General features: G+C 36.4%; 1 pseudogene; it reads left to right on the forward strand.

Moving 5' to 3' along the window:
- The first annotated feature begins 4294 nt into the window (after positions 1–4294).
- LOC131978733 (transient receptor potential cation channel subfamily M member 2-like) overlaps positions 4295–12066 on the forward strand; it is a 67064-nt pseudogene continuing 59292 nt past the window's right edge.

Consider the following 12066-nt stretch of genomic DNA (forward strand, 5'->3'; position numbering starts at 1 on the left):
TTGTCAATCATGTTGTCAATGAGTTTAGCACTATGAGTAGTTATTCTGCTTGGGCGTGTAATAGCAGGATATAAACCTGAAATATAGATGGAATTAATGTACTCTTTAGTTGTGTTATGCTGTCCTGGATTTAACAAATCAATGTTAAAATCCCCACAAATAAAGAACAACTTTGTGTTATTAAAGTTAGCCAGTTCAGATAACCTTTCTCTAAAGATGTCAATACAGGAACCAGGTTTTCTATAAATACAACTTACTACTATATTTTTCGAGTTACCCATATTTATTTCTACTGTGACACACTCCATTATATTATCTATGGCAAATGACATATTACTGACCACATGACTCCTGTACGCTTTATTTATATATAAAGCAACCCCTCCACCTCTTGTTGCTGGTCTGTTTATAAAGTAACCATCATATCCCTTAATCTGCACCATATCAGTCAGTCCCTCATCCAACCAGGTTTCTGACACAGCTATAATAGTGAACTTGTTGCCCAACTGCTCTAAACAAAATATGATCTTTGAGAGATTTGTATCCAAGCTCCTGCTGTTGAAGTGGATCATTGATATTGTTCCAATTGTCTTTGCATGTCGTTTCATGAATTGCTCTTCTGTGTAATATTTACAGTCATGGTGGTTGTTGCTGTAGAAATTATTTTCTGGGTCAATGTCGTTTTCAATGTCCTGTGATTTGTAGTCGGATTAAATGTAAGTTTTGAAATTAAGTTGTTCCTAATCTGGTAAATAGTCCGTCATGCAGGTTAATCGGTTTGGTCTTTAATTGTCTTCCGTGATTCACTCACTGTGGGATTCCCCTCAGCTGGTCTCGAAACGATCCAGTTCTCTGACGTCACGGATGACGTGCACTTTCGCTTCCTCTGGTGTTGATCCATTCTGTTTTATGTAAATCATACAGTTTGTTGTCCATGTTGCTTGAATCATTTTGAGTTTTTTTCAGGACACGAGCTTTTCTAGCGATGTCTGCCTTCTTTTTAGTTAAGTGTTCATTGATATACACATCCGTTCCTCTAAGCTTCCTTCCTTGTTTTAGGAGTGCTTGTTTTTTTCTTTCGGTTTTGTAAAGCGGAGGATAAATAGTCAAAAGGATTTTACTCTCCTCTCATCTGTTCTGCAAAAAAAACGAACTCTAACATGACTAAATAAACCTTAAGGTGAGATTGTTTTGTTAACTGTTGTTTCCAAGGTCATGAATTAACTTTCAGTTTCTTCCTCATCTTAAGCCACCAGACCCCTTTGACAAAAAAAATGTACCTTGCAAAACATGGGAGTTGCTGGTCTACTACTAATGGCCTTTAAGTGAACTTTCAGTCTCATCAGCAGAAAAGAAAAAAAGATGATTATTTTCCTTTTAGCGAGGTTACAATGATACAACCATGTTGTTAGCATTTAGTAAAGAGCTAGCATTAAATTCCAACAATGCTAACAATGTTAGCTTCTTGTATGATGACGCTAAAAGCAGTTATGATCAAGTAATTTAAAAAAATATTAATGTATATGTTGGAAATAAATGCTTAATGTGTTCAACATGTTAGTTTAGTGCTAGTTAGTGCTAATATTAGCTAATTAGCATTCAACACATAGTAAACTTGACAACCAAGACAAGACTGTTTGAATAGTGACTAAATAAACCTTAAGGTGAGATTGTTTTGTTAACTGCTGTTTCCAAGGTCATGAATGAACTTTCAGTTTCTTCCTTATCTCAAGCCACCAGACCCCTTTGACAAAAAAATATACCTTGCAAAACATTGGAGTTGCTGGTCTATTACCATTAGGTTAGTTTGTGTTATTGGGTGACTTTTTTTTTTTTTTCAAGGGTTAGTTCAGATTCACGTTCAAAGTCACACCCAAAAAAAACCTTTACTCGTAAAATCTACCAATCAAGTTGTAGACCAGCATCTCGCCTGTCTGCAGGGTAAAATGACTGATTTTGTCAAAGGAATCTGGTGAATTTGACAGCAGGGAGTAGAGTCAAACATTACAGTTATTAAAATCAAAGACCTACAAAATTGTTTTGCTCTAAACTGACATAATTTTACTCATAGGTCCAGTTTTAACAAGATATTATTGTCTATTGGGGAACACACATGGTAAATACTGAACCCACTGTCAATTTTTAAACCAGCACAAGATGCAGGTGCTCAGAAAATTTTGAATTTGAGCATTTTATAATGAAATGGCAAACTAGCATAGCAAACTCCATCTGCCAACAAAGGTTATGCGATGCATGTTAGCATGCTAACAGTAGATCTAAAAGAAAAAGTAACCCTGACAAACTTGACAAGATTATATATTTTGTTTATTTGTGTTGTTGTTCTAACGGTCTTTAAGTGAACTTTCAATCTCATCAGCAGCAAACATTAAAAAAAAGTTGATTATTTTCCTTTTAGCTAGGCTACTATCTTACAAGCATGCTGTTAGCATTTAGTGAAGAGCTAGCATTAAATTCCAACAATGCTAACAATGCTAGCTTCTTGTATTATGACGCTAAAAGCAATTATAATCAAGTCATTTATAAAAAAATAATAATTATAAAATGTATTTGTTGGATATAAATGCTTAATGTGTTCAACATGTTAGTTTAGGGCTAGTAAGTGCTAATATTAGCTAAATAGCATTCAACACATAGTAACCTTGACAACCAAGACATTGGGCGAGGCTAGCCCATTTTTAGGGGTGCTTCAGGATTTTTAGGGGTGCTTCAGCACCCCTAAAAATGAGCTCAGCACCCCTAAAACTTAGAGTAAGAATTGTTGTTATTCTAAAAATTTTCCAGTTAGTTCGGTTAGCCCGATTAGCTTCGTTAGCGCCATTAGCGCAGCTACAGTCAAACTGGAGTGGTCCGTTTATTAAACAATAGGAGCAGTGCGACAAATTAACTGCGTACCTGTGAAGTGTGTACTTGTGTCTCTGTTGTTAAAGTTTATCGTTACTTTAGATCAGGGGTCTCAAACTCAAATTACCTGGGTGCCGCTGGAGGCAGTATCAAAATGACCAAAAAAAGACAAAAAATTACGAAAAAAAAAAAGAAATTACTTGAAAAAGACACAAAATGACAGAAAAAAGACACAAAATGACAAAAAAAAGACACAAAATGACCAAAAAAGACACAAAATAACTAAAAAGGACACAAAATGACCAAAAAAAGACACAAAATAACTAAAAATGTGGGAAATGGTCTGCTACAATATATTTGTGTATGATTGTCAGTGCCAAGGGAAAGAGAGAGAGATGGCCTATATTTTGCATTTTGTTGTCCAAGTAGCTGTTACTTTGTTCAGTGACAAAAAAGTTCAATCTAATCAATTCTAATGACTGTTGATGAAGGTGGGTGGTGGCAGCGGGGCTCAATGGGTGCTCAGCACCCCTAAAGCTCTGACTCTAGACTCGCCCCTGCTGTCTAGCAGACTACTAATCGATAAATGCCTGTAGCTGACAGGCTCAGTAACTTAAACTCAGAAACAGTGATAGTTTTAATGAATGACAACCATAAATACAACTATATAACAGCCATTCAGAGCCCCATTTACAAGAGCCCCAGTAACAAGATCCCTATAGTTGAATACTCTGGAGGTGTCACCACAAGTGCTGAAACAACTGGCCGAAGACTTGAAACACAGCTCTTTCGCACGCTTCACACGCCAGAAACGACTTCATGCTGTGGTTTATCCAAGTCAAAGGAGGATCTGAAAGCAGTAAAAAAGGTAATATTGAATATTAATATAGATATTTTTCAAAATCAGTGCTCTTTTGGGCGATCAAAGCTCTTTTAATATATATAAACATATATACTGTATATCCCAATCATTTGGTCTGTTGGAAATGTAACTGGAGAGCAGATTATAGTGACTGGATGGAGGTTTATAATGTTTTGAGAGGGTGGAGCCATTTGACAGAGCAACATAACAAGGCAATTACAGCCTCTCTACAGCCTGCAGTGGAGATCAGGAAGGTTTTAATGGATGGGCAGAATCTGATGACTGAATCACGGGGTTAGTATGGATTTTTATATATGTGTGATATTTCATTTGTTGGAGTTTCCTGCTAGGAGGAAGTGGAGATAATGTAGGTTAAATGGCAGCAAGATAAAGGCATGTCAGAATATTCATTCAGAATATTCAAGTCCCAGGCTCTGCAGGTTTCTATAGCGAAGGAGTCCATTAGTGACAAGATGCACATCCTGCCTCTTGTTTCCTCAGACATCCTTCAGAAGAAGCACTTCTTCGAAACAGGAAAGGCTTCAACCTGACTTTTTTTTTCTTTACTTCCTTCGAAATGCCGCCCAAAGCAAAGACACCACAGCATATAATCGACAAGGTGAGTGTTAACATGTCTTGTCATGTCATGTCTTTTTACCTAGAAAATAAACTCAAATAGAAGTATTTAAGTTTTTATGGAAAATGGTCAGTGTTGTTGAGTCATCTCAACAGTACTGTGATGTTGTGGTTGGTTTGATGTAGGTGACGCAGCATCATAGTAATGCATCATATCTTATTACCTGATAATGAGTTTTGTATGCACAGAAAAATCTTAACTAGAGCATTTTAAAGTACATAAAAAGAAAGGTGATGCATAAAAGAAAAATGAAAAAACATTAAGGTATTTTAAGGAGAATAGAACTGTCTTTATTCATGGTAAGTAAACTAAATTAAACATTGGCTGTTTATTATCGCAAATTTAGCTTTTGTTTATGGTTTTAAAAAAATTGTGAAATAATAAAAAAACAAAACATATTGACTAGATTGATTGAGGTTTAATGTGTTTTAATTAGGTTTTCGAAGTAAAAACTAAATTTATATGTAAGACTTATATGAGTAAATATTAGATTTTCCCAAATTAAAAAATAAAGTTGTAACAATGTTTACTCTTTTTTTTCTTTGGCAAGAGAAATTATTTGACTTATTTTAAATCAAGATGTAAGGTTGAAATATAATTTGAGAAAATCTAATGCATTTTGGTGTCACAAATTGAAATAGTTTTGAAGTTAAAAAGAAAAAAGCAGTGCAGTTAAATAAATGTAGTGGAGTAAAATGTGCAATACATTTTGTTAATATGTCGTGGAATAGCCATGTAAGTCGTAAAGTAACATAAAATGGAAAGAAAGTACCTTAAAAGTCCACTCCAATTTAAATAAGTGTACTTCAATACTTTTGTCAGTTTGTAAAGAAAAAAACAACATATACTTTGTACAACAAATACTTTTGATTTTAGGTGACGATTAATCATTCCAAATCACAAGATATTTTATTTATTTATTCTTTAATGAAAGTGTAATTAATCCACTCTCAGTAATGCTATAATCTATCGATTGAGAGCTGGCGTCCGGCTTCTTTCTGTCCCGTACGTGGAGGGTTTAGTCGGGTTTCAGCAGCCTGCTCAGCTCCAGCTCGGCTCTGACATCACTGATGCAGTGCAGAGCGTGAGCCAGCACCCTCAGCACCGACTGCACAGCCTGATCTCTGCTGTCAGCTCACAGCCTGAGGCAGATCTGTGCACCGTAGCCCCCCCATGTTGCATTCAGGATGAGGGAAACCAGGCTTGATGTACGAGTGGTTCATACTCCAGACCCTCTTAGCATCTTTCTGTCTCCCCTTCCTTCCAGCACCATGCCTTTACTACCTTTGTCAAGGACAACATCCACAAGAGGGAATGCTTCCTCTATGAAAAAGGTGACAGGTAGGATAAGATGTTCTACCTTGTGATGGTGATGAAACTCTGAACTGACCTTATAGTTTGCTGTTACTGCAGAGTAATACAGAGACATTTTATTTATGTGAGCGGAGGCAGAGCCCTCAATCACATTATCTTGGTCTGTTTTGTTTCCACACTGTAAACAATTGTCTTGTAAATTAACAGTAAAATACTGGCAGCAGGGTTGCCAGCGTTCTACTGTTAATTTCACAGTTCCCTTACTGTTATTTACTTTACAGTATGTTACTGTGATAAAACCACATACTGAATTACAGTAAAATCTTTTTTACAGTAGACTAAAACACAGTATAGTGCTGAAGCTAGTTGCAATATTGTTGCAGTATACAATGCAGTCATTTTTTGTAAATAGAGCATATTACTGTCTGAAAGCCAATTACTATGAATTAAGCTCTGTCTTCACTGTAACCTCAGTAATTTTAATATACCATATACTGAATGAGTTAAGTAAAATACAACCATTAAAAAATGTGAACAAGAAGAGACTTAGAAAATATCATATATATATATATATATATATATATATATATATTTATCAATATATATATATATATCATATATTTTATGGGAAACGGCAAGCTACCTACAAATATTGTCCAGAATGCATTGTTTTCTACAGTGTAATACCTTTTTAATGGAAAACAGTATGTTACTGTCACAATTTGGCTGTTTTCTTACAGCAATTTGTCACAGTGCAGTAGCTCCTACATCCTTCAAACTGTCTGTCAGCATGGAAACGTTACAAGCATTACCTTTTCTTTTTCCACCAGAGAGGATGTTTGTAAGTGCGGCTACTCAAAGACCGATCATGTGGATGAAGCCATCAAGCCAGAGGACTTCACAGATGAGTCGTGGGACAGACACAAACATATCCGCAGAGTGCCCAGCGATGCTTTCGGAGACATCAGCTTTGGTGGTTTGGGACAGACGACTAGCAAGGTGAAACCATATTTTCTCCCCATTAGAGTAAGCAAGTGCAGTGCCTGTAGGAAATATGTATTCGTATAGTGTGAGATTGTATTTTGTAAGTAATGCTAATGCCTCTTGTTAGTGTAACCTTAAATAACACAGAAACGCTATCTTTCCGTCCGTATTATGCTTAGCTGTCAGTTAATAACGTTTTGTTTTTACTGTTTTCAAAGGATCAAACTGATGCGTACTAAAAGTACATTAATATGAACCCAATTAGCTGATATACTATATTGCATGTAAGTATCTCATATCAAATGATTATGGGCATTATGCTAAGCAACATGAATCTCATCCCTGAATTACATAGTAATGCAACATAAGAAGTGAATAAAGCTAAATCTCCACGTCTTTAAAACATGTACCTGTATGTCTCTATCTGTCTGTCCTTCTCAGTATGTGCGAGTGTCCACAGACACCAGCCCAGAAATCCTGTACCGGTTATTGACCGAACAGTGGAAACTTTCTCCTCCCAACCTGCTGATCTCAGTGACCGGAGGGGCCAAGAACTTCTCTCTGAAGCCCCGTCTCAAGAACATGTTCCACAGGGGTCTCATCAAAGTGACGCAGACAACAGGTCAGCCTCAGATTTCAAGCTTTACCAATGATTAACTAGAGTGTGTGAAAACATGTCTTTTATGACTCCACGTGTAATTATGGTGTGTGGGTGTTTGCATGTGATAAAATATCTAGTAAAATATCTAGCTAGTGATATTCAAAGAGCAGAGTTTCCTCATTCACTGCCGACTACTGTTACTGACTGTGTCCCATTTAAAACAGCTTATATTTTAACCACTTAGTGTTCAAGGTCCTTCTTTTGGTGGTTGTGGGTAGTGGATGTTTAGGGGGAGATAGCAGGTTAACCATAAATGCCACATAGAAGAGGTGACATCATCTGAAAGCTGTGCACCTGAACATTAATCTGAGCTCACATGAATAAAACTGGGCACATTGAATCCACAAGAGTGTCAGCTTTCCAGTGATACCCAGTTTATGCAATTCGAAGCGTGTTTAGGGACCCCAGTATGCAGAAATATTCAAATACAGTTGGAGGAAATGGCAAATTTGTACTTCATGCCAAAAACGATGTGGTTTTTGCCTTAAACTGCATGTTATCAGCATAAATGTATGTAATGACTGCTTTAAAAGTCGCCAAAATAGCCAAACTTTGCAGCGTTTTTTCGACAACTTCCCAACATGATTTCCTGAAATACCTGGGGTCTGAGTGAACATAAATACTGTATAACAACACCTTTTTTAATCAAAGCTCCATAAAGTGCACATTTAGATTTAAAAAAAAATCTTAAATAAAAATAGCCTATGAAATAAAATAGGCCAATCTTTTTATGAAATAAATATATTTATATGAGAAAAGAAAAACAAATATGACAAACCCTAGTAAGGGCAGCATTTATATATAATAAGTAAAAAAGTAAGAACTAACCTAAGATTGAGGACTGGGTTGAGGTTATACATAATATTTATGTGATGGAAAAGTTAACTTTCTCCTTGAGACTGGAGGAGGACAGATTTAAAAGAATATGGAAAAAATTGGGTAGTGTACATAAAACCAATTAGGTCTGACTTTATCTGAGATGTCCATCATTAGAAGGAAAAGTACCCTGGTTCCTTGCTACAGAAGTTGAAAAGTTCTGTTTTTTATTATTAGTAGTATTATTTCTAATTTGATTTATTGTTTTTTGGTTACTATTATTATTATTTTCTCATTTATGAATATTATGTTTTATTTCTCTATTTTTTCTACGCTGGAACAAATTGCTGTTTAATTGGTCATAATTCTTGGATGACAGTGGATAACTACTATTTTAGTTGCACAATTTTATTGGAGTATATAAAAAGGTAAAGTTACGTATTTTATGTCTGATCCCAGATGAAGATGCATTATTTATGTCTGTATGTCTGTATGTATGTATGTATGCATGTATGTATGTATGTATGTATGTATGTATGTATACCAGATGTATGCAAAATGTTTGTTAAAATGTTTAATAAAAAGAAAGTTTAAAAATAAAAGTAAGAACTATATAGATATATGCAATATGGTCTAATCCCATATCAAATTTAAAAATATATCAATATATTGGCCAGCCCCACTATATCACCCTAAACATGGTGATATGTAATGTATGTTGTATTGAATTTTGGACCGATGTTGTACAGGTGCATGGATCATCACTGGCGGTACGCACGCAGGTGTGATGAAGCAAGTAGGGCAGGCTGTGAGGGACTACTCCCTGAGCTCCATGAAGGGCCAAATCGTGGCTATCGGTGTCGCAACGTGGGGAAAAATTCACAAATTCAACAGGGACGCTTTGGTGCATCCAGAGGTACATTACACACATATTCACAGGCCTTCACTCTTTGTTTGTTTGCACTGCAAAAAAAGAAAAGTTGGGTGAACTCAAAATTTCAAGGCAACAAACTTCGATAAAATTTTAAGTTGGACAATTAAACTAAATACTTTAAGTTTTGTTTTTGAGTTTGCTCAACTCTGAATTTCTCTGGCACGATTGTAAAGGCGCTATGAATGTCAGCTAATGTTGTGACCACAATTTTGAGTTAGCATTGATACGCTAATGGCTAGCTGTAACAAGCAGCGCGGCTAGCATCAGTTAGTCGCTAGCATCAGTTAGCCGCTAGCATCAGTTAGCCGCTAGCTTTCGCTAATGACCAAATTTCACAACAAAGAAATACGAGTTAGCAGAACTATTGTCCCTTGTTTTGAACCCCAACTTAAAGATATAAGTAACAACAACTCACAAACTTGTTTTTGAGCAGACAACTGGCTTCCTTTGTTGTGCTAACTTACATTGTTGCCCTAAATGTCAGTAATTTATATTTCCAAGTTTTACCAAATTAAATCACTGTTTTAGGCCAAAAAATACAAGTTGGATTTTTTGCAGTGTGTTTGTTTTTATTTAGATCCCCATTAGCTTTTGCAAAGCATTAGCTATTCTTCCTGGGGTCTATCATCATATTTCAGTGTGACAAATACAATGTAGGAATACACAGAATGATAACAGACATGACATACATTAAATGAATACATAACATGACACAAAAATGACAAACAGGCAATACGTTATTACATTTCACATAAAACATGGTTGACATCGCAAAACAAAATTGAGTAATATGATAAGGGAGTGAGTTCCACTGTTGCATTGCTCTATATAACTGTATGTTGAATCATAGTCTTGGATCTTGGTAAAGTGAAACAACCTCCAACTGCATGCCTTGTTGAATAATTATGTGCCTCTGAACTGAAAGACAAATTCTATAAATAATAAGAGGTGATTTTGTTATTATGACATTCCTAATAAAAACCATCAGTAATGACAAAAATCTAGTTTTTACATCCAACCAACCTAATAATTTGTGCATTTTAATAACATTCATTCTCCATCTACAAGAAAGAGCTACTCTTGCTGCTTTATTCTGGACCAACTACAACTTCCTTATCTTTGTTTGGTCAGAGTCCTCACCAGCATGGCATACGTCTCCTTCTGCCTTCCTTCATTTCCCTCCATCTCGTCCTCCTCTTTGTCTGCAGGGTCGTTTTCCAGCCCAATATGAGATGAACGTCAAGGGCCAGGGCCGATTTTCATGCCTTGATAACAACCACACCCATTTCCTGCTAGTGGACGATGGGACCAATGGAAATTACGGTGTGGAGATTGAACTGCGCAGCCAGCTGGAAAATTTAATCTCCAGAAAGAGCCTTGGAAAGCCTTGGAGCCTTGGAAAGAGCCTTGGAAACAAAGGTCAAAAAACAGCTGATGCAATGTTTACAAAAGAAGCAAACCATCACAGATACCATCTCATATCTGATTCTTTTTTCTTATCTTTTAATATTGATTTTTTTATCGTCTTTCCTCCAGAAAGTGGCGTCAACATCCCTGTGGTGTGTGTGGTGTTGGATGGAGAGCCAGGCACTCTAAATGTGAGTCATCAGTATTATGTCTCTCTCCGTCTCTGTCTCCGTCTTGTCTGACTGTCTTGTGTTTCTCCTCTCAGACCATCTATAATGCCATGCTGAACGGTACACCTTGTGTGGTCTTGGAGGGCTCTGGGAGAATAGCAGATGTGATCGCCCAGGTGGCAACACTGCCAGTGAAGCGGGTCACCATCGCCCACATCCACGAGTTAATGCAAAAGTTCTTTGGCCCAGAGTATGACAAGTTCTCCGACAGGATTTTAGAATGGACCAAGAAGGTATGTAAACATACTGACAATGTCAACAATTACAAATCAATTTCCAAGTTTCTTTTTAACAAGTGTCAAAAACTGCAGTTCTTTGACTGACCACTTGGCTGGTTCCAAAAGCAAGTCAAACCTATAGACTGTATAAATAAAATGTACATTACAAAATGAAGAAAAATTAACAGCGACTCCTTGGAGTGTCTGTTAGTCCAACCAAACGCTGAACAAGACATTTTTAATGAACCAAACATTCAAATAAACTGTCATGAAGTGAAAATACAGTGAAAGGGTCAAAGTTTGAGACCAAACCGCTAAACATCCTTTTTTATATCTATACAACGTTATATATAACTTCATTGATACGTTGCCTTGTTAGCCACCTGTCAATCAAAGGTAGCCACACCCCAAATCATACGATCCTTTATCTTCTATTTTCTTCTAAATGGGGCCATTATTTACACTATTAACATCAAATTGTCTTTGATGTGGAAGATTTTTTACTAGTGATCGAAAACCATAGTGTTGCCCTAAAAAAATGTCTGAGGTAATAAATCAAGTGACAAGTTTTCTCATTTTGCATTGAAATGAATGGACAGACATGTTTTTGCAGCCATGTTTTGGTCTGTAAAGCTAATTTTCTCGTTCATAACAACTGTGTAAATTCTTTTAAATCTCATCTGTTTAAATTATATTAAGGCTTAAAGTTATGCATTATTAAGGATGTGGTTGCTTTGAGTGCTCCAGTAACCAGGCTTCATTTGAAAGACAGAAAGACAGAGTACTTAATTAATCCCCAAAGGGAAATTGTGTGAATTTGGCCTTCCTCAGCTCATCTACACTCTACCTCTATGCCCATTTTTAGATTAGCTGGGAGTCGGTCAGTGCCAAGAGCCAAACACAGTGAACTTCACACAGACTCTCTAGAAACCTGTGTGATGTCCTGTAGACTATTATCATGAACAAAAGTATGAAACAATTTTAAATTTTGACCTGAGGATGACATTTAATGAATTTAGATCTCATCAGAGGCACAGAATCTGCCGTTCTGCGGGTTAAATCATGATCTCCTGATAGTGTCTGATGACGGTGGCTCCTCCATACCGTTATTAATGGACAATAGTGCTGCATTTAATACCGT

The sequence above is a fragment of the Centropristis striata genome, chromosome 10, assembly GCF_030273125.1.
Source record: "Centropristis striata isolate RG_2023a ecotype Rhode Island chromosome 10, C.striata_1.0, whole genome shotgun sequence".
NCBI classification, from domain to species: Eukaryota; Metazoa; Chordata; class Actinopteri; order Perciformes; family Serranidae; genus Centropristis; species Centropristis striata.